This window comes from Mustela putorius, unplaced genomic scaffold, assembly GCF_011764305.1.
Source record: "Mustela putorius furo isolate JIRA1106 unplaced genomic scaffold, ASM1176430v1.1 tig00000421_pilon_pilon_pilon, whole genome shotgun sequence".
Classification (NCBI taxonomy): Eukaryota; Metazoa; Chordata; class Mammalia; order Carnivora; family Mustelidae; genus Mustela; species Mustela putorius.
The window spans coordinates 7,281,811-7,305,709 of NW_025421375.1; the positions used below are offsets into that span (position 1 = coordinate 7,281,811).

Here is a 23,899-nt window from a genome sequence, read left to right on the forward strand (position 1 = left end):
TGTCCAGAGGTACCCACCAGGAAAATCTTTGGGGCTTTCAGCTCCCTGTTTTCCACTCTCTTCACCCTCTACCCTCCTATTTTTTTTATCTTAGAGAGGGTTTCATGTCTTCCTGGGGCTGGGGGAATGTCCTCATTCATGTCCAGAAAGCTCCTTACCTCTGATTTTGAGGAAAACTCTATACTCAGATTTCTAATACTTTTTCTTGATAAATCAAGAGAAGCCTTGGAGGGGCGCCTGGGTGGCTCAGTGGGTTAAGCCGCTGCCTTCAGCTCGGGTCATGATCTCAGGGTCCTGGGATGGAGTCCGGCATCGGACTCTCTGCTCAGTGGGGAGCCTGCTTCCCTCTCTCTCTCTCTGCCTGCCTCTCCGTCTACTTGTGATTTCTCTCTGTCAAATAAATAAATAAAATCTTTAAAAAAAAAAATTCTTAAGAGAAGCCTTGGAAAGGGACAAATCCCCTTTTCTCCCATCAAGACCAGGCATTTAAGACTACTGTCTTATTAAGGACTTAGGTGCTATTTTGGAAGTCACAGGCTGAACATTTTTAATCTTTACTTTTTATTTTGGAAATTTCAGACATATTTAAATGTAAGAGAATAGTGTAAGGAAACTCCAGGGGGGCAGTTATCAACCCATGGCCAATCTTGTTTCATCTATACCTCTTTTTCCTATGCCATCATTTTATTTTTTATTTATTTGTATTTATTTATTTTTTAAAAAGATTTTATTTACTTATTTGACAGAGAGATCACAAGTAGACAGAGAGGCAGGCAGAGAGAGAGGGGGAAGCAGGCTCCCTGCTCAGCAGAGAGCCCGATGCCAGACTCCATCCCAATGAGACCATGACCTGGGCTGAAGGCAGAGGCTTACCCCACTGAGCTACCCAGGCACCCCATTCCTTTGCCATCATTTTAAAGCAAATCCCAGACATTTTGTCAATAAATATTTACAGAAAACAGGGTAGCTACCAATCACTACCAGGGTTGTGATTGGTAAGAATCAGAGCTAAAAGGACCTAAGAATCAGTTAAAATAGGTTCCCACCAGGCAAGGATGGGTCATTTTGAACACCCAAATTCATAATAATTGTAATTATTTCAGACACATCCAATATGATTATATCTGTAAGTTCCCAATAATTCTAAAGCAACTTAGTTGATTGGTCACTGTTGAGGATTAAAAGGGAATGAATGTATTGCTTTGAAGCTCTTAAAAAAAAAAAAAAACAACCATGCATTTATTTTGCCTTTTCTAAATACAAAACGGATTTCAGGGTAACCAATTAGGCTATACTTTTACTCTGCCTTTGTCTTTATTTTCCTGGCCCCAAAATCCTAATATTTTTCTGATGCACTGGATGTCTCTGGCTACATGGGGTGCGGTGGAGGAGGGGCTGGATCTTCTACTCGAGGTTCTGCTTAAGAGAAGAAAATTGTAATATATTTTTTAGGGATATTCTTATAACTATAAAGAACCAACTTTTTATTTTTTAGATACCTGCATAAGTACAAACATTAGCTGGTATCGTATTTACCCTTTAATTAACTATGATTTCTTTGAACATAGAGTTTATAGGAGTCATTGGTAATTACCAGTTAAGAATGTTGAGCTCTTTTTTGTAATTCGGGAAGAGAGCCTTTCAAAAATCAGCAATGAATTTTAAAAAGCACGGGATCCTCCTTCAGCTAATGTCTCTTTAATATAAAATTGCGAAAGGGAGAAAAGATCCTGGTTCCAGTTCAAGATGGAGACCTAAGAGGATCCTGAACTCCCCTCCTCCGCGAAAGCATGAAATCCACAGCTACCTGAGGAACAACTTCCTCTGAAAACAAAACAAAGCAAAACCAGAAACAAAATCAAAACCCGAAACATCGTCTGAGAGACTCCTACTTGTCAGGTAGGAGAGGCTGGGACACAGTCTGGCCGGGAACCCCACCCTGGGTGGGAGGACCACCTTGGGGAAGGAACTCAAAACTCAGACCTTCTCTTTGCGGGGCTCAGGGGGTTTGAACCCCCTATCAAGGCACCCCTCCTTTAAAGACCTGTACCTGAGCAAAAAGCACCCCCCAACATTTAGCTTCGAAAACCAATGGGGGTCGCACCCACGAGCCCCACAAGGCTGTGAGGACCTGAGAAGCCCTCTTCAAGGGCTCGCTCCGACTCCGCCGCCCCAGGGCCCAGGACAAAAACCCTGGTTGAGGGGCCCTGGGATTTCGTGTGGGGGAGCCCCCACTTGCATATCCCGGAGCTTCGCCCTGAGGGTCAGGCCTCCTGTCGGACACATCTGTGGGAGGACTACGGGGATGCTGTCCTGGGTGGGAGCCTGGCAGGTGCCCTCTTTCGCTCTCCTGTCATGGGTCCACTGCCCGTGGGTGGTGGCGGCTCCAGCACCATCTTTTTTGTGTTCCTGTGTCTGTTTCTAACTCTAGACTTTTCCTGCTTTCTTTTCTGTTTCCTGGCTGAGGGCCGAGTCTGCATGCTCCCTCTGCCTGGGTCTAGCCGGTGGGCTCCATGTTTATGCCCCTGCTCGGCTCTGCTCTACAGACCCGGTATCTTCTGGAGGGGTGATGGACACACCGCTGGTGCCCTAGTTTTTTCTGTGGTGCTCTGCTCTGCTGCTGCCTCCAGGGGAGGCCCCCTTGATTGGCTGGTGTGGTGGCTGGAGGTGGGGGTGGCCTTGTATTCCTGGATCCCACAGGCCTGGAACAACCATACAGCTAGTTCTTGGCAGGTTGTGTGCCCCCACCACACCCCCAACTCCAGGACACTGCACAGACAGCAGCCTGAAACACAGCGTCAGTCTTTCTGTGGAAGAGGCCCCTTTGCTTGTTCTGGAGCTTTGGCCAGAATTTAGCATACATGTAAGGGTCTAGACCTGAGCATACAATCTCTGTACACTCTGCCTTGCTACAGCTACCAGGTATCTCCTATAGAGGCTTATACACTTGTCCCCAGTCCCGATTTTTGCGAGGGCTGCCAAGCAACATATCTAGGTCATTTAGCCCTGGTGGAGCTTACCCTTGTGGTCCTCTAGGACTGTATATATTTGCATACTTTAAAAGCTGGTACCCAAGGGTCTGGCTTCTAATCAGCCTGTGTCTAGGGGCTGAGATCTCCACTCCGGGACACTGATAGGTCTTAGCACTCCCTGAACTACAGTTACAAATAAAATAGGCTGCTTGGACAATCACAAAGGTTTAGAGACAAGGAAGAGCTAGGACAGGGTTGAAAAATAAAGTTCATCTCTTATATGAAGCCACTCGTTCAAGACTGGAAGAGGTGGCTGTTTCATCTAATGCCTAGAGACCAAGACAGAAGGTCAGGGAGAATGAAGAAGCGGAGGAATGGGTTCCAAACAAAAGAACAAGATAAAAGCCTCAGAGAAGAACCTTAAAGAAAACTGCCAAAGGGCTATGAGTTAACAATTTACTAATCACTCATATCATTTAGATAGAATCATAGAAACAAGATGGCATGGTGTATGATAGGATTGGTGAGTTCCCTTTGCTTCCACCCAAAATGACATCCCCAGTTAGCACTATGCCTACAATTTCACCTTTAAAAATTTATTGCTTTTGGCTTTTTATATCTTTTCCATAATAAATTGAGGAGTTTAAAAACGTAAATGGCTCTAAAGTTATAATAAGCAACTTTAGGTTGTTTTTTACTTGATATTCAGTCTAAGGGATAAAAGCTCTAGTAAATTTTCACCAGGGTAAAGTGGAAGAGAGATAGCTGAGCCAGGAAGTTGTGGGCAACCCAGAGACGACATGAAATACTCACTTTTTACTTTGTCAGTTTAACCACCTCTTTTTTTCATTCTTTCCCCAACACACAACCTTCTTCCTTTCTTTTATTACAATTCCACGCTTTCTGTTACTAATATCTGCAGGGAGTCAGGGCATAGAGGAAGGATTCCATGGGCCAAAAGCAGTAATTCTCATTCTTGACTCTCATTTGATATCAGCATCAATGGAGGGATATTTCTAAAAGACTCCTGACAATGATCCTCTTCTTTCCTTCTTCCTTGGAGCTTCTTGAGGACAAGAATCAGTATCCTACATTTCCCAGCATCTAACACAGCGCTTGGCATTTGTTCAGCTCCTATCTGCGGCATGAATTAATGAGTTGATGGTAAACGCATTTACTCAAAAGAGAATGAATCCATCAGGCAGGTTCTGCCACAGTAACAAAGAGCTCAAAACTCACAGTGGCTAGAACTAAGGTTTTTGCTTCTTATTTATACCACCTGTTCTTTGTGCATTTTGCCATGTCATGCTCACTCCTGACTCCAAGCTGGTCACTATGTGGAACATTGCCAGTTGCCACTAGAGAAAAAAGATGCATGGCAGATCTTGCACTTGATTTTAAAGCTTGAGCTGGGAAGTGACTCATTACTGTTGTTCAGATATCACTGGCCAAAGCAAAGCACCTGGCAATACTTTCAAGGGAGCAAGAAGGTACAGTTGCACCAAGTGCTTGAGAAAGAAGGGAAAAATTTGGTGGCTGGCACTAATGACTACCCCAGTGGAGAAGAGGAACAAACAAAGGGAACGAACATATGTTGCGTAGCTGTCCTGAACAAGCTTTTTCATTTATCTCTTCAATATCATGACTTTTATCACTGTTATTCCCATTTTACAGATGAAGAAACTGAGGCTCAGTGAGGCTAAGTAGCTTGCCCAATGTTAAATGACTCTCATTTTCCCAATATTGGTTCCAGTGTCTAAGTTCTTTCTACTAGTCCTCATTTTGCATGACATATTTTAGTCCCTGTCTATCTAAGAGTTAGTTGCATTTTTCCTGTTGTGATCATATCCCTAGGTGACACCTATGGGTTTTTTCTACCACCAGCTGGTCTATAATCTAGGATAACTTTCTACTTCCTAAGAAGATCTGTTTTGCTTATTTAAAAATCACAGGTGTAAATACCAAAATAAAATCCTGATGTTCTCTGAAAAATGTTCTCCTTTGGCTCCCAACCCTGGACTGACTTTGTTTTCCTTTGCATTTGGCTCATGTTTTGGCCTGTGGCTCTCCCCTTCCAGTTCAATAAGAACCATAAAAGCAGAAAAAAATATATGTGGGGTTGAGGGAGATAAGTATAGACTTCTTTGCATTTGACAGTGGTTTTTGCAATAGCACTTAAAGCAACACACCCGAATTATTGCTCTTTCTTCTTTTTCATCTATTTAGGAAATGAGAAATGACGAATGCCTGTGATTCTTACATTAGAGACAGGAATTTTTCCAGGCTTAAATGCTCAGGAAGCACAAAAATTGAGTTTTTCTTTGCAACACCAGCTCAGCTCAGGCCTCCTGGGTACCAAGGTAGGCGCAGGGCTGAGGCCAGGCTTAGAGGAGGGCAGGAGCATGGTCTGTTGATTCTAACAAGGGACCTAGAGTCTAAAACCCTGGCTGTCTTCCTGATTCTAGCAGGAACTTCCTGAGTGACCTCCAGGGTACCCCTTTGTCTCTTAATGCCACATTAGCAAGGAAAGAAGGATAAATAATACTGGTGAACGGAGACCTGTTGGCAAGAGGTAGAGTCAGGACAGTCCACATGGTGAGCAAACAAGGAGCACTTCTTTCTAACAGCTCAAAAAAATTATATGCCTGCTGCCTTCCTTCTTAAACTATGTTCCCCCCTTACCTACCTCTGGCTCCGAATTTCAATATAACTCAGAGTTTAAGACATTGGGAAAGAAGATATATGTGCCTTGGTCGTCAGCTGTATGTAGAGCAAGCCAGCAGGAATGTGTCACTTTCTCTTTGGTTTTGAACACTGAAATAAGATCCTTGTTTGCTTCAATGCATGAACGTAAAATGAATTCATTGCTAATCATTTTCCCAGTTCAGGGGGTGCAAGCCATTCAGTTCAGCAACATTCATTCCCCTCCAAATAATCTATATGTGTATGGTGGTGGGTTTGGGGGTCCTGACACCTTGGGAGCAGGCCTCCCCTGGCCCAACCCTGGGACTCAGTTAATAAGTCTGTCTGGGGCTCCTCCTCCCCAAATTGGCCTTTATCAGAATAAGAGTGGTCGTTTCTCTTCCGGCTGCCCCTCCCTGTTGTCTGTTTCTCAATTTGTTCAGAATCAAGACGGACAACAGGTGACATCAAATACTTCACAAGGCTTATTTTTAAAACTGCAGCTTTTTCTGCAACTCCTGCTTCCTTGTCCCTGGATGTAACGTTTTTGAAGGTTTTTGCTGTTTGTTATTTCCTGGTACTTATCATTACCTTTCAAATTTGTAGGCTTTTTTTTTTATCTCTTGGTTAACTATTAAATTCTTATTTTGAAAGAAAAGGATTTCTTCCTCTTACAGTGTCCCCACACTCACTCCCTGAAACCCTCATTGCAACACAATCCTCACCCCCATCCTTTCAATATGGTTATGTTGCCATTTTGAATAAATTCATATTCACATTGTTAATCAATAATACATCCTTTGAATTATGCAAATATAATCATCAGTTGAACTGTCTAGTATACGGGTTCACCCCAAATTCTCTGATGGCACTGTTCATTTTTTCCCTCATTGTTTTCACACCTTTCAGCTGATCTGCTAGGTATGTGGTTCCCCCTTGGGAGATGTCACTCCTAGAGCCCCATCACTTCCCACTACCTTCTTTGCCTAATCCTCTAATTAAGGCATTTTTTTTCCTTCTCCATTTTCCATCCCTTAGGAGATTTTCAGTTTTATCATTTAACACTTCTTGTATTTAAAAAGTTTACTTATTATATTTTTAATTTTTAGAAGCCCTATCTTGTTCTTTGACTATTGCTTTTATAGGTACTAGTTCTCTGCTTTTAGTTCTTAGGTCTAGCAGCTTCTTTTACATTGCTTAGATAATGTAAGCCTCCTAAGGCCAGGGATTTTTCCTGCCTTGTTCATTACTTTATGTTCAACACCCAGAATGGTGAGTGCCCAGTAGGTGTTCAATAAAATCTTTGAACAACAGAGTATTTCTTATAGTTATCGCACATTTTCTTGAAGGTTAAGTTTCCTGCGTGTTCCATGTCACTGTTTATTCTGGCCTAATTTTCCTATCACAGGCCTCTCTAAAATGTCTGGTGGACTTTGGTGTCTGTTAATAGTTCAGAGTGAGGGGGACGCCTGCTTGGCTCCATTGGCAGAGCATGCGATGCTTGACCTCAAGGTTATCCATTCAAGCTCTATGTTGAGTGTGAAGTTTACTTACAAATAAAATCTTTAAAAAAAGATAATTAAGAGTGAGGCACTAAAATATTAATTAAAATCCCCCACTTGGATGGGACCTGTCAAGAAGAGGACTTTCCTATAGGGTAATCAAGTGGGGGCTTGACCATCACATTGCAAGAAACACAAGTGTCAGTATCTCTAGATAACTCTACTTTGGCTGATCAGTTTCCCCATGGGGGAGTTCTCCAAGCTCCTGTTGGAGGTATGTATTCTGAGCTGTCAGCATTATGGGAGCTGAACAAAAAATGAGGTTGATGAAGTTTTATCATTCAGTTTATAGACTTTAAGATAGCTCACACTTGACCATAGCTTGGCCCTATGTCCAAGATGACTCTTTCTTGAGCTTCTTCTGAGGGTCAACCTCCAGGCTTCTGCCAGTGGGAGAAGGGCCATCTCCTAGCTACACAGGATGGGGAAGGATCTTTGGAGAAGTGATTGCTTCTTTAACACTTTCAGTGAAGCTCTCCATCTTCGGGGCTATCCTGTGTCCTTGCTCAATTAGTTTTCTATTGTTGCTATTAAAAAAATAAACTTCAGTGCCTTAAAACAATGCATTTATTATCTTACAGTTCCGTAGGTCAGAAATCCAGTATAATCTCACTGGACTAAATATTAAGGTATCAGCACGGCTGTTTTACTCGATGCTCAAGGGAAATCCATTTCCTGCTCATTCGGGTATTGAGAGGATTTTGTTCTGAGCACTTGCAGGACTGAAGTCTTGATTTCCTTGCTGGCTGTCAGCTGGAGACAGTGTCTAGTCTTTTTTTGTGGTTCATAATGAAGGCTAATAGATCACAGATGCTTCGTGTTTAGCCATTTGGTGTTCATTTCTATTCACTCCACTTTGGTCAGCGCTACAAATCTGCTTGATATTCCCTCCCTCCATCCTTCATCACACTCTGGTTTATTTATGTGGTGTATTGGTTTCCTTAGACTGCCAAAGCAAGTTGCTACAAACTTTGTAGCTTAAAACTATGGGAATGGATACTTTTACAGTTCTGGATGCTAGAAGTCTGAAATCAAGAGGATAGCAGCAAAAAAAAAAAAAAAATCACATTTGGAAGTTTCAGGTAGATATGAATTTGCGGGTGGGGTGGGGGTATTCAACCCAAAATGTGTGTAGTTGGAGTCCAAGTCTGAGAAAACATTAAGGCTAGCCCACATTCTGACTGTTCCAGCCTTGCCAATCTAGGACTTGAAACTGTGGCACTAAGGCATATCAGCCCCTTCCTTAGCCTACTTTAATTTTTGTTTCAAGCCAGAGATCCAATTTCTCATGCCGGCCACTGACTTTGAGGGAATATCATTGAGCTCTATTAGCGGAATATTATCTTTTTTTTTTTTTTTGAATTCTCACTTAATTTTCCCAAATATCGCTATATTTTATAGAAATTCTTTAGTACTGGTAGTTTGGAATAGAGCCATGTCCTGGCTTCATTGTAGATGGGATACCCTTCAGTATATAGTTTAGTTTTGTTGATTTGGAGGTATTCAGTGAGACAAATGAAGATAACATTTATACTACTACCTTTACCGAAAGGCTACTTTTTTTCCTGAGGGGCTATATAATATCTTGTAGGTGGATCACAGTTTATTTAACAATTCTCCAATTACCATATTGTTGTTTCCCAATTATAAATAGCACTGCAGTGGACATTGTTATATATTTAACTCAGTGCGTAAAGACTCTATTGTTTATATTGAAGTATGTTTCTTGCTATTGGAAACTCTGGGAAGTCACCTGTGTCTTTCTCTCATGAGTGGGTTGACAAGGATGAATTTTCTCTGTTAATGCTCTTCTCTGGATGTCTCTATTTCCCTCAATAACCAGTGGTAATTTACCTTGTAATTTACTCCACAGGGAGGACCAATAAACTTCCAGTCTTGTCTTGGCCAAGTCCTTAGCAAAAGTATTAGGGAAGGGTCATTATTTTCCATCAAATACTTCCTGTCCTGTTAGTTTTCCATACTAGGCACACATCAAGACTATAATAGAGAACATCCTTTATTAAGAGTAATTTTCTTGGTGTGCCTGGGTGGCTCAGCAGGTTAAACCTCTGCCTTCGGCTCAGGTCATGATCTCAGGGTCCTGGGATCGAGTTGCTACTATCGAGGTCCTGCCTCTCTGTCTACTTGTGATCTCTGTCTGTCAAATAAATAAAGAAAATCTTTAAGAAAATAGATTTTCTTTATTTATTTGACAGAGAGAGAGATCACAAATAGAGAGGCAGGCAGGGGGTGGGGGGAAGCAGGCTCCCCTCCGAACAGAGAGCCCTATGTGGGACTCGATCCCAGGACCCTGAGATCATGACCTGAGCTGAAGGCAGAGGTTTAATCTGCTGAGCCGCCCAGGTGCCCCCCAAAGAGTAATTTTCTTGATCCTGACATGGAGTGGTCCATGCAGACTTAGGACTGATATTTAATGGCCAGACTGGTTGTTAAAATACTGAAGTATTTCTATACCACTTGGTAAATGTTATATAGCAATAGTAAAGTTCATTCATAATATAAACTTACTAGTTCTATTGAAATATTGTATGATATTCCGCAACCCTTGATAAATGGTCACCTGTCATAAAAACATATGAGAAATAGTGATAGCTCTAGCCAGTTGGCCAAAGTCCAGTAAACAGAGCGGATAGATGGTGTGTTCTTTATAAAACTGTCTGTAATTTGGGAGAATGACCAGTTTATATTCATCCTAGAATTATAGTTGCTACTGAATCTAAATAATGTTTTTTATTTGTCTTTTATAGTTAGTATGTTATAACTCTTGTATGAGTGTATATTTTAATGTTTTGGAATGTAAGGATTTATAACAAAGTGTTTGCATAGAAATACCTAGAACAAAGGGATGACAACATTTGGATATGTTTCTCAATATTTCCATTAAATATAATTAACAGGAATAATTTGAATCTGTGGGAGTATAAAGAAGAAATGACATCAAAATTACACTATTAAAAGGAAAAACTGTTAAACATTTTATTAGATTAGGAATCCTGTTAAATCTTATGACTTAAGCATAAGAAATTTATGATCATCATTAAGGAAAACATTTTAAAATATCAAGAGTGAGTGGAATAATAAAAATTCAAAAGTTCAATAAAAAGTCAATAAAGATTTCAAAAATTTAAGTCAAATTCTTGAGAAAGTAAATGAAGTCACTTCCAAATCCTTAAAAAGAATGTGCTTCTTAGGCATGAATATTTAATAGAACTGCAGAAAAAAGAATAATATCGATATAGATACATAATTATAATCTATATTTATTGTCCTGGCTTGTTAAAAGCATATGTTTACTGGACCACCTGGGTGGCTTCATTGATTAAGTATCCAACTCTTGATTTGGCTCAGGTCATGATCTCAGAGTCTTGAGACTGATCCTGGCATCACTGGGCATTGTGCTCAGCAGGGAGACTGGCTCGGTCCTTCTCCCTCTCCCTCTGTTCCTCCTACCTCCCTTCCCCTGCTTTTGCATGTGCATGCTCTCCCTCTCTCTCAAATAAATAAATAATTCCTTTAAAAAAAGTATATGTTTACTGATAAGAGAACACTAATTTTTTTTTAATCTAACTTTTTTAAATTTAAATTTTAGGTACAGTTTCCATAGTAGAATTCAGTGATCTGTCACTTACAAACAGCTCCCAGTACTCACCACAACAAGTGTTCTCCTTTTCACCCATCATCCGTCTAGTCCATCCCCCACTCATCTCCCTCCATCAACCCTCAGTTTGCTCCCTATTGTTATGAGTCTCTTATGGCTTACTTCCCTTTCTCCTTTACTCCCTTCCCATATGCTCATTTGTTTCCATTCTTAAATTACATCTATGAGTGAGATCGTATGGTATTCGTCTTTCTCTGACTGACCTATTTCACTTAGCGCAATACGCTTTAGCTCCATCCATGTCATTGCAAATGGCAAGATTTCATTCTTTTTGATGGCTGAGCAATATCCCATTGTATACATACACCACATCTTCTTTATCCGTTCTTCAGTCAATGGATATTTGGGCTCCCTCCATTGTTTGGCTATTTTTGATAATGCTACTTTAAACATTGGGGTTCATGTATCCCTTCAAATCTGTATATTTGTATCCTTCGGAAACGAACACTACATTTTGGAAAACATAAATCAAGGGTGAAATTTCAATCATTATTGATGATGTTTCAATTGTTTTATGTAAACCTAAAATAATTTCCTTTAAATGAGAAATTCATCCCCTTGAAGAAATGGAAATTTTTTTTCTTTCCAACATAGACATAATAACCTAACATAAATATGTTATGAAGAGCTGACATATGAAGATCTGAAATGCTTTAAAAAGTTTTTGTTGGTGGTGCCAGAGAGAAATGATTTCAGTGAAATATATGGACATAAAAACTCTGCTAACTGTATACAGGTGTGCTAGTGTAATGTTATGGAAAAAGTTTGGAGTTTTAACCATGATTTAAATTTTTTCTGGATATTTAAATTTGATATTAACCACTGTATTCAATAATTTCTGGATGATGCAATTAAAGATATAAAATGTATATATTCTTTTTTAAAAGATTTTATTTATTTATTTGACAGACAGAGATCAAAAGTAGGCAGAGAGGCAGGCAGGGAGAAGGTGTAGGCTCCCTGCTGAGCAGAGAGCCTGATGTGGGGCTCAATGCCAGGACCCTGAGATCATGACCTGAGCCAAAGGCAGAGGCTTTAACCCACTGAGCCACCCAGGCGCCCCTAAAATATATATATTGTTGATAATTTTACATTTACTATTCATCAAAAAACATCAGAGAGAATTAGCCAATAGTTAGGAAGATAATGGAAATGAAATAATGAAAATTAGAAAAATATTTGCACCTCAGTTGGCAGCTTGTAGTGCTGGAGCTAAAAAATAGTTTGGAAATTGTGCCATTATTAAAAATTGTTAAAGGAGCTGGTTAAATATTTGAGAAATGAAAAAATTTCATTTCAAAATGAATGAAGAATTAGGGTTTTTAAAACATCTTTACTGAGGGGTAATGCCCATTCCATTAAATTTATATTTTTAAAATGTATAGTTGTTTTTAGTGAAGAAAAATATTATTTAGTGAAGACGAAATGATACTGACAAAGAATGGTGGTCTAGAACATCCGATGTTGTGGAAAATAAGGAAATGTGGGTTCTACAACGTTGGTGTTTTTCAACATTGTTTTGGCTATTCTGGGTCCTTTGCATTTCCATATGCATTATAGGACTAGCTCATCAATTCCTGTAAGGAGGTCATCTAGGATTTTGATAGGGATTGTGTTGAATTTGTAGACTAATTTGGGGGACTGTTGCTATCTTAACAATATAAAGTCCTTTGATCCATGAACATGGGAATTCTCTACATTTATTTAGGTCTTCAATAATTTCTTTCAACATTATTTTGTAGCTTTTCAGAGTACATGTTTTCTATCTCTTTAGTTAAATTTAATCCTAAGTATTTAATTTTTTTCAAAGCTATTATGAATGGAATTGTTTTCTTAATTTTATTTTTGAGATTGTCCATTGTTACTGTGTAGAAATACAATTAATTTTTTATATTATCTTATATCCAGCAACCTTGCTGAACTGGTGTATTAGTTCTAACAGTCTTCTAGTGGGTCCTTGGAATAGCTTATATACAAGGTCATATCATATGCAAATAGAGAGTGTCACTTCCTCCTTTCCAAACAAGATGCCTTTTATTTCATTTTCTTTCCTAATTTTCTTGGTTAGAAACTCCAGTACTATGTTGAATAGAAGTGGCAAGAGCTGTCTTTTCCTGACCTCAGGGGGAAGTGTTCAGTCTCTCACCATTGACTCTATGCTGGCTGTGGGTTTTTCACAGATGGGCTTTCTCAGGTTGAGAAAGTTCTTTTCTATTTTAGTTTACTGAGTGTTTTTTATCATGAAGAAGTATTGGACTTTGTCAAATGCTTTTCCTGCATCTCTGACGATGATCATGTGCTTTTTGTTCTTTACTCTGTTGACATAGTATATTACATTAATTATTGTCAGGTGTTTGGAAATTTAGTTTTAATAAATAATATTGTAATAGAGATGTCAGTACTTTCTTGAACTTTATAAGAAAGAAATGTTTCAGTTATTAAAACTGACATATTCATTTGGCAAACTATCACAGTGATGGAACGTGTACTAACATATTATTCTTGACACCTCTCAACACAACGTGATAAAGGGACATAACGTTGTCAATAATGGAATAGCCTTGCATGGAAGCCCACCGACGTTTCATGGAAAATATCGACAAATCTTGACTTTGTCATTCATCATTATTGACTTGCACTCTTCAGCTATACATTTTGTAAGGATGCTTGTGTTTTACATTCAGATTGTTAGCAAAGTAACTGAATAAAACAGTGCCATTGACTGACACCCCCTGTGCTATTCTTTTAGAGATTGCTGTCCAAGTGTACATGAACCCATTCATCAATTCTCTAATGTTTGGCCATATTCCTCTGATAGGAAATCTACCCAATAATGTAATGCTGAAGAGCACAGACCATCATCTTATTCAAAAATACATGTTAGTAAGCTTATTCAAAATGAAGCTATATATCATTAATTTCATTGTACTGTGTATTCTGTGAGGATAGTTGCTTTGCTATGTGTTACCCCTGAACCCTTGAACAGTGCCCGAGACACAGAAGGATCTTGATAATCATGTTACATGAGTGATTTCAATCTCTTATACTAACCTAGTAAGCAATCAAAAAAGGAAAAGCAATTAGGTTACCATGATTAGTTCTTGGTGAACAATTGCCTTCAAATGCATCCAAATTATGAGCTTGATAATTTTTTTTTTTCCACTGTTAGGTCCAGGTATTGCATAGCCTGAAGCTCAAACACTTTCATGGGCCTCAGATAAAGAATATAAACTTAGCCATAGGACCTTTTTTTTTTTTTTTTTTTTTAAAGTCATAGGATCTTAGAAGAGGCCTAGGCAAGTGTAAGTCCCTGAGGCTGAAGATGTATTAGCTTTCCAGGAAATTGTCTTATCTAAAATGTCACAGTGGATTGCTGCTTGTATAATGAATGAGTGAATGAATGCAATATTTTCCTCCTAAAAGCTTAATCAAGACTTTTTCTTTGCCTCATTTTACTCTATCTTTGATTGTTAAACTAGATGAAATTAGAAAGGGCATGCTGTTTATCAATATTAGGGTAATTCAGGCTAAAGAGTATTATTTGATTTTATTTTAAAACTTAATTATCTGGAAAAATCATAGCAAAATATAAAATTCTGAGATTTAAAGTCTTAAGGAATTTAGTGGAACCAGCATGGTGTGAATATTGGGCATGTCTTGGAAAGAAGACAGGTCAGGCGTAGGGGGCTTGGCTTGAGCCATTAACTAGACAGATGCCCTGAGTAGGTCCCTCTTTTCTTTGCAGCTTCAGTTTTCTCACCTGCAGAATAAAGGCTCTGGATGAGATAAACTGAGGTTTCTTCTGCTCTGAATTTTGATGCCTGTTTCTAAATAGAACAGATTTGAAAAATCCATTCCTGTAAACATAAAATCAGATGTCAAAACAGATCTTAAAACAAAAATACAGGGGAAAATGCTAATTTTACATGATGTCTTCTATCTCGTTTGAGATTTTTCCTTTATAAATTAAAAAAAAAAAAAGACAGCAAATGGACTTAAATTCTCTCTAGCATTTGGATTCTGTCCTCTTTTGGAAACAATCTTGCTGGTCTGACCCTTGAATTTTATAACCCAAATGGGACCATTTATAATCTCAGGAATTTAAGTCAGTGAAGCAGCATATCTTTATGGTGACAAGGGACAAAAGGAATATTATAGGTTCGAAATCTACGTAAGAACTTGGCTCTTGCCATGTCACTGAACCCAGCGACATCATCTTGCCTTTCTTGTTAGTCTAGGAAACTGTTTCCTAATTTTGTTATTCAATAGGATATTTTATTTTGCTTTTCTCACATCCTTTAGGGTGAACGAACATGTTAACAGAAAAGAGTGCAACACTGGATTCTATTAGAGCAGAGAGGAGAGACACCTGGTACACTTAGGAGGACGCATGTAATGAACGACTCAAGCAGACTTAGCTGCAGCCAGCTCTAAATATAACAGGGTAACTCTAACTACAGAGGTGGCATAGTTGACTAAAACGGGATATGAAAAGTATTTTAAATGCTAATTGTAACTGGAGGAAAGCTACCATTTCAAACTGGAGACAGGGCCCCCAGCTCCTCTCGTTCTATGGCTACTGAAAGGCTTCGGCTTTATTTTTTATTTTATTTTATTTTATTTATTATGTTCAGTTAGCCACTGTTTGGTACATCATTAGTTTTTGATGTCGTGTTCAATGATTCAGTAGTGGCATATAACACCCAGTGCTGTATGCAATACATGCCCTCCTTAATGCCCAGCACGGGGCTGCCCCATTCCCCCCACCTCCCTCCCCTCTGAAACCCTCAGATTCTTTCCCGAGGTCCCTGAGGCCTCTGATTTAAACAAAAGTGATTCCCCTGTGATACTGTACAGTATCCAAGTTCCCTTGTCTAAGGGCCGCTTGATACCTGTTTCTAACATTGTGACTCTGATTCCTCATTTGTTCAGAGTTGGGGCCCCAGGACCCTTTTTTTGTGATGAACAGCATGACCCCCTGAAAAATCATGAAGCATAGTCATCCATTCTGAATGATTAAGACTTCGAGTCAATTCTGAGAACATTTATAGAGCAAATTCTAAATAGAAGGAACTATGGGGGAAATGCAGGTAGATAAATTTGGGTTCTGCTCCCTAAGGACTCCCTATGGGTGGAGAATTATACTGAGTAATCTTTTTGGGTTCTTTCTAGATCTTGTTTCAGACTCCTAAAAGAAATAGTTACTATTTTTTTTTACAGTTAAATATAGATGGTGCTGGAAGGTGCCTGAAATAAAACCACCACGATTGTGTCAGCATTACTGGATTAGACAGATGTTTGTGAAACTACTGCAGTATTCTTTCTCATCTCTGGTAAGTCTGAAGGACACACATGCACTCTGTTTTAAAAGGCATGTGAGTAATGAAATTGGAGCTCCCATGAAGAAATGGATGACATTTACATAAAGAGTATTTGACCCTAGAACTCCTTATCTTTAGAATAATAGCTAACAGGTTTAAGAACAAGAGTTTTCTGATACAATGCAGAAAGTGAACATTTCAAGATTATTTAAGAAGATTTTTCTATTGTTAGAAAACGAAATTCAACGGGGTAAATTTTATAGATTTTACTGGATTTATTCAACAATCCATGAATCGGGTAGCATCCCATCTAGCAAATAGAAAGGAGCTGTGAAGAGCTGCACAAAATGAAAGACTTACAGACAGAAGAGGACAGAATGAGGAATTATAAAAGCAAAACACAGGTGTTTTCAGGCAAGGTCACTTCCTTTGGGGGATGGCAGGGGTCTCTCAGGCAGATTACCTTATTAGTGCTGCTCATATAATTCCAGACTGACGGCTATAAATTTCCACTCCTGGGAGAGATTGAATATAATTCATTTGGGTATTAAGTCCAGGCTTGGTGATAGAGTCTTAGCCCAAGTGATGCCATTTGGGGGCCTTTTGTCTTTTTTTTTTTTTTTAAACAGTATCCAGACCATATTAAGGGTCTATTGAAGAGGGGCTGGACCTCCAAAGACTGAAACATCTGAGTTTTACTTCTGGTTCCCTCAGGACCACTAGTTACATATTTGCAAGTAAATTAATTAATGAGTATACTCTTCATCTTTGTTTTGTTCTTCTGTTACTTATTTTCCAATTATATACAGGTTTCTTTTTGTTTTAAGTCTACAGGAGTTATCTAGGGAATAGAGTGATTGGCTAGTTTTTGGTTTCTTTATTTATGACTCTCTATATTAAAAAAAAAACTATCAACAATGAATTTTAAAATGACACCAAACCCTGTTGGAATTTTCTATTACACAGGAACAGGTTAAATGCTCTGAGATGTAAAAGAATACAAAGAAATAAAAACATCAAAATTTTAAGGATTTTGAAAACATGTACCCAGCAAAAAAATTATTTTCTTGGCTAAGCAGTAACCTCCAGAATATTTCACACTTTGGGGAAACTCTGATTTTATGCCCCAAGACCATAAAAACCAGACTGCAGCTAGAATCCTAGGAAGCAGCAAAGAGAAATTTTGCCCTGAGTGAGTTGGGCGCCAGAAGGAAGGCCTCAGTTGCAGATAGGAAGTTCCGAGGACGAGGTGACAATGGCTTAGAACCAGAATTGTCCCACCTCCTCCTTGTAGGTCAGCGAGGCACAGTCCCAGGAGACCAGGTACCAACCACAGAGAGCGTGGCTATCCAGGGTGGGGGGACCTCAGTGCGTGAGAGTGAACATCTGGTGGAGCAGATGAAGCTCATTATTTGTAGGCATTTTATCTAATCTATTAATAAAGTATCTGTCTACAAAGACTAGATTTTTTTTTAATTGTGTAAATAGGAAAGAAAAGCTAGGAACTGTATTGAGAACATGAGCTGATCAACTTTGGCGGTCGTAGGTGGCAATGCATTTCAACAGTTCGTTGGTGTCACATGCATTCATAATAAAGTAGAAAGAGGGAGATCTTGTGTATCCCAAGATGGTAGACTATCCTAATAGTTGAAAGAGGGGTATTAATTCAGTTAACACGTCCAGTAATGTAGCTGGTTCTAAGAAAAACCATGATAAAATCCATAGCTCTATTTTATATAACCAGTAACTTGTTAGAAAACAAAATGGACATTGAGATTGTATCACAATAATTTTTTAAGCCATATAATAGGTTATAACTTTAAGGATAACCTATCAAGGAATGTGTGAAGTCCACAGGAAGAAATGGATAAAACTTATAGAATATTTGGCTAAATAGGTATATAAAATATGCCCCCGCTTTGTTTTTTTCTTTTAAACTCAAAAGCAAAATATGCTTATTGGGAACATTCCTAACAATGAACACTTTGGAATATAAAATCCTTCTCCTTAGTTTTCCCCCAAACAGTTTTCACTCCCCAGAGGGGCAGAGTTAGCAGTTCGCTGCATATCTTTCCAAATATTTGGCGCATTGAGTTCATCTACATTACAAACTTAAATTGGCAATGGATTCATTTATATATGCTATGATTACTAATATATTTGGTTTTAATATATGTCAGGCTTCTATTTGTCTACTTGTCTCTTTTTTTCTGGACTCCTTTTGGATTAATCAATTTTATCATTCCATTTTACCCATTGATTTTCTATCTTTTCACTATTTCTTTAGAGGTTATGAGATTTCATCATGCAGTCCTGATCTATTATAGTCTAATTATGGATTATCTTCTACCATTTTCCTAATATTAAAACCTTTAGATCATCTTAACTCAATTATCCTTCTGTTAACCTTATTTTAAAACCCTGAAAGACATTGTTATTGTTTTGTATTCTCAACAGTTTACTTTTATTTATCCTTTCCATTGTTCTTCTTTACTTTTTGCATTTTTGTGTTTCACTCTGGGATAATTTTTCTTTTTCTTTCTTTCTTTTTTTTTTTTTGTCTGAATAACTTCCATTAGTACACATTTTCTGGTAAAAATTATGTTTTGTTTCTTTGAAAACTTCCTTATCTTACCTTCATTTTTGAAGGATAATTTTACTAAATATAGAACTTTAGTTTTAAACTTATTTTCTTGTCTTTATTAGAACACAACACACAATGTTACATTAGTGTCAGGTGTACAAGTCTATGTGTTATGCTGTGTTCACAAGCGTAACTCCCATCTGTCACCATACAGCGCCCTTACAATACCATTGCTATATTCCCTGTGTTGTGCCCTTCCTTAAAGTTATTTCCTTTCATCACTTTCAAGATGTCATCTTCTTATCTTCTGCACTTGATCTTAGCCAAAAGGCTGAGAAGCGATCTTGTTATCTTCTGACTTACAGAAGTTCTGATTTTGTTTTTGAAGGTAATATACTTTTTTTTTTCCTTAGCTAATTTTTAAAAAACTCCATTGCCCCATGATCTCTCCATGTTTTTTCCTCTTTCATATTTTTTCTTGTTTCCTTCTGGAAATGCAATTATGTTTACATTTCGTTTTTTGTTATGTGTGTCTTACTCTCTTATAAATTTTTAATCCTTTTTTTTCCTTAGTGCTTCCCTCTAGATACATCCTAGCAAGCTCTCTTCCACCTCACTAATCCTCTTTATTGCTGTCTCTAACTGGCTAGTAAACCCGAGTTTCAAGTATTGGGTTTTTCAGTCCTAGAACTTCCATTAGATTTTTTTTATAGATTATAATCCCATGATGAAATTCTCCATAGTTTTCAACTGTTTTGTCTAATATATTAGTCATGCTATTTTAAAATCTTTGGTGACTCCAGTATAAGGACCACCTCTGGTCCTACATCTGTTATCTCATTTTCCTCTTCAAGTCATATTGTTCTGTCTCTTGGCATGTGTTGATAACTTTGATTGCATGTCAAACACTGTTTATTACCATTCAGCCCCTAGATGATTTTGTCTTCTTCTAGAAAGTATTCACTATTTTCTTTTCTAGGCAGAAAGAACTGGGTCTTATAATCTCACTTCATGTAGGCCCTGAGCTCTGTAGTTTTTAGTAAGTTCCTACCTACCTATACTCTCTTCTGTTTTTAAGCTATAAATAGCTCTTCAGGGCCTGATCTGTTCTCTGGGCCTTTCTTTCCAGAAGGTCCTGAACTCTAATCCTTGACCTTTAGCTAAAACTCTATTCTGTTTCCTAGAGGCTTTCTTCCTACTTAGCTTCTTAGCCTCTTGCACTGTGGAGTTTCAGAATTTGGTAATTGGTTAAAGGAATAAACCAGCCACCTGGCAGGCTGGCTTGCTTTGTCCTCACTTCCCTCCCAGCACACATTCTGTCTTGTCTTATGATGTCTCTAGTATTGACTCTCTGGCCCCCATGAAACCACCAAAATTTTTACTGGTTTCTCTATCAATCAATCCTCAGCAGCCCTCTGTGTGTGCAAAGCCAAGCTCTGGAGCCCAGCTCCAACTGGACATATATCCTCAGAGAAAAAAGCAGCTGCAGATGCTCGGTTCACTCTATTCCCTAGATAACTCCTGTAGAATTAAAACAAAATGAAACCTGTATATAATTGGAAAATAAGTAACAGAAGAACAAAACAAAGATGAAGAGTATACTCTTAGCCATCCTTTAATGGCTTTAAGCTTGTTTGTTGTTTGCTTATTTTATGCTAATTGTCCTCAGTGGGAATGTTGCTGTTATAAGCCATTCCATCATACCCATCAACACCTTGTTCAGACATAGTCATGTGGTCACATCCTACATATAAAAGGTAATTTAAAATGTTCTGAATGATAATATGCCTAAAAATCATGATGCTGTTCTTAGGAAAGAAAGGAAGAATGGGTTTCAGGGTGAACAACTAGCGCTGTGTTCCAAAGTAGATAGTGGAAGCCAGTTACAGTTCTGGGGTGAGTGATGGGGAGTCGTCTTCCCACATGGGGGGCTATAGGTTTCCAGAACACACCCATGGCAGAATGTGACCATTTTTATGGCCCTCTTACTGTCACCATTCAGACATTAGGCATCTCTGTAAATTTAGCAGCAGGTTCCTGTTGGTGGAATTAAAAAAAAAAAAAAAAAGAAAGAAAGAAAAGAAAAAAAAAGAATCCTCTGTTTAGAAAGATGCTGCAAATGATATCTAAGTTTCCAAAAAGGAGAGAAGCATAAGCATAACCATGATGAACACTGGAAAAATCATGTCGGAAAACTGTTTCCTCATTAGGTATGCGGTTGGACCATGTAGTCCTGAAATTTGGCGAAAAGAAAACTCAGAGAATTCTAAAAGGTCATCCTTCAGATTGATTAGTCTGCAATTTGAAGGTTAACAAAAAATGTTCATTCATTTTCAAGGTAGAGCAGAATATAGATTTTGGCTAATGGGAGAGAATTTCCCTATTAAGGTAATCACTGCAAACATTGGGCTCTAACACACAGACGACATCTAAATTTTGAGGGTAAGAGCTCTCTTGGCACCCATTTCAATTTTATGTGAATAATCAGCTGGTTAAGAGCAAAAAGCAGTAACTAGAGGGGTCCTTGGATTCTCCTGCGAATTCTGAAAAAGGCACTTAATATTTCTAATTCTGATTTTTTTTCTTTTTCCAATCTGTTACAGAAAATAAAATATGGTCTCTGAGGATATACTGGTTATACCAATGAAATAATTGGAAGGTTGCTTACTTAGGTCATTGGATGGGCCTTGGGCCAATTTCTCTAAACCCTGTTCTCGCCTAATTACTAGCTCACTTAAAATTCAGCACTTTATTAATTTTTTTCTTGGCATCATTTGGACTGTTTGATTCTCTGCCCTTACTTCTAAATATTTCTAGACACTAATTTATTTAGTTCTTAATCTTGTAAAATCAGATATGTGCGTGGAACTTATCCCCAGTAAAAGGCATCTCTGCACAAAACCCATAGACTTTTGCCTGTGGTTTCAGGAGATTTATGGACTCCTTGGAGTCCATGCAAAGACTAATTTTTATCTTCTAAATTAAAGGAAGTGTAACATATTTAGATTTTTTTCTAATATGTATCAGATTGTTTTTTAAGATTTTATTTATTTAATTGACAGACAGATCAGAAGTAGGCAGAGAGGCAGGCAGAGAGAGAGAAGGAAGCAGGCTCCCCACTGAGCAGAGAGCCCAATGTGGGGCTCCATCCCAGGACCCCGGGATCATGACCGGAGCCGAAAGCAGAGGCTTTAACCCACTGAGCCAGCCAGGCACCCCTATGTATCAGATTTTAAACATTCTCTGAACAGTTAGGTATCACACTTTTGAACATTCTACTTTTCAACATCTCAAGTTCATATCATCCTGGATTATAAAACATAAAGAACTATGCCCCAAAATGGTAGCTGGTATAATGGGCAGCAGAGCACAGGCAGTACCAAAGACTTCCACGTTGGGACAGATGTTATTATCCATCTGTGTTTTTGCTCTGTTTTTTTAACCTTAATTTTTTATTTTTTGATGTCCCCGAAGACATCCCCCTCCACACCCTTCGCTCCTGATCGACTTACATGGTATTCGATAACTAGTTGCTGATATCAGCAGGGACATTCTGGTCTGTTTTAGTCCCTCACATATGTGCTTTCTACTAGGAGCACATTATACATGCTTTTCTCTTTGCCTTTCTTTCCCTTTTTGCATAGCTAAATTCCCCTTATTCCCAGCTGGCTGGTGAGTGGTTTTCCTCCACGTGGTAATTCAAGGACCCAGGCTTTTTCCATCTTATAGCTCTACTGTCCTCTAGGACCTCAGAGCCCTCTGCTTCCATGAGGGAGAATAGAGGATAAAGAAATCACCCACTTAAAATCACCTTGACCCAGGGGTACCTAGGTGACTAAGTCGGTTAAGCGGTCTGCCTTCAGCTCAGGTCATGATCCCATGGTCCTGGGATTGAGCTCCACATTGGGCTTCCTGCTCAATGGAGAGTCAGCCTCTCCTCTCCCTCTGACCCTTCCCCTGCTTGTACTCTCTCTCTCAAATAAATAAATAAAATTCTTTTTTTAAAAAAACCATCTTGACCTAGAAGTGACATATATCGCTTGAAAATGTACTCTGATGATAAGACCGGCTCCCTTGGCCCCACCTAAGGTGCAAGGGGGTTTGGGGACATATAACTTCTTTATAGGAACACCTCAACACTAGAAGAGAGAGCATGAGGTTTTGGTGGCATCTGCCTATCTCTGCCACACTACTGTGTCCTGCTGGCCTCAAGCATCATGCAAACCACTAGTAGGCACTCAATAAGTATTTGTAGAATGAATGTAATTGTTTGAGGTCATTTGCAATGAGTAGTAATATAGCAATTTCACATCTGGTGTCCAGGGTTTGGAGAAGCAGCAGCTCCATCATGGTATTGATGCCCAATTTATATAGTCTCAAAGTACTAATCCAGGAGAGGCTATGTTTTTCAGGCTTACTATGTTGGAGGAAACCCAGATGGGTAGCATCCCTCTTAGATCTTTGGTTCGGTCTGTTGGTTTATATCATTCCACAAATGCATCAGAAGAAATAGAAGCAGCAATTGTAGTGAATTATGCTGAGAACCCAATCAGAATTGGTTTTGTCTTGGCCATTTCAAACTGCACTATAAGTTAATTTCCCCAAAGAGCCAAAAGAACAGATAAATAACCAATCAAAAGTGTGTTGGGGCACCTGGGTGGCTCAGTGGGTTAAAGTCTCTGCTTTTGGCTCAGGTCATGGTCCTGGGGTCCTGGGATGGAGCCCCACATTGGGCTCTCTGCTCTGTGGGTAGTCTGCTTCCTCGTCTCTCTGCCTGCCTCTCTGCCTACTTGTGATCTCTGTCAAATAAATAAATAAAATTTTTTAAAAAATAATAATAATAAATAAATAAATAAATAAAATCTTAAAAAAAAAAGTATGTTGAACTGATCATTAAGTTAAGATCTTTGAACAAATTGACCTGTTCCCATTGGGTGAATTTATACACACACACACACACACACACATATGTATATACACACACACACACACACACACACATATATACATATATGTATATATATACACACACACACACACATATATACACACGCACATACACATGCACGCACACACGTATACATATATATACAGACATG

The 23,899-nt window shown here is 38.7% G+C and overlaps 1 long non-coding RNA gene across 2 annotated transcripts in view; it reads left to right on the plus strand.

Moving 5' to 3' along the window:
* The window catches only part of LOC123391983, a 54,487-nt gene that overhangs the window by 665 nt on the left and 29,923 nt on the right, over window positions 1-23,899 (plus strand). For both annotated transcript variants that reach the window (XR_006606657.1, XR_006606656.1), the window contains exons 2-3: window positions 1,719-1,899; window positions 16,116-16,228. This is a non-coding gene — a long non-coding RNA (uncharacterized LOC123391983). The remainder of the gene's footprint in view (window positions 1-1,718; window positions 1,900-16,115; window positions 16,229-23,899) is intronic.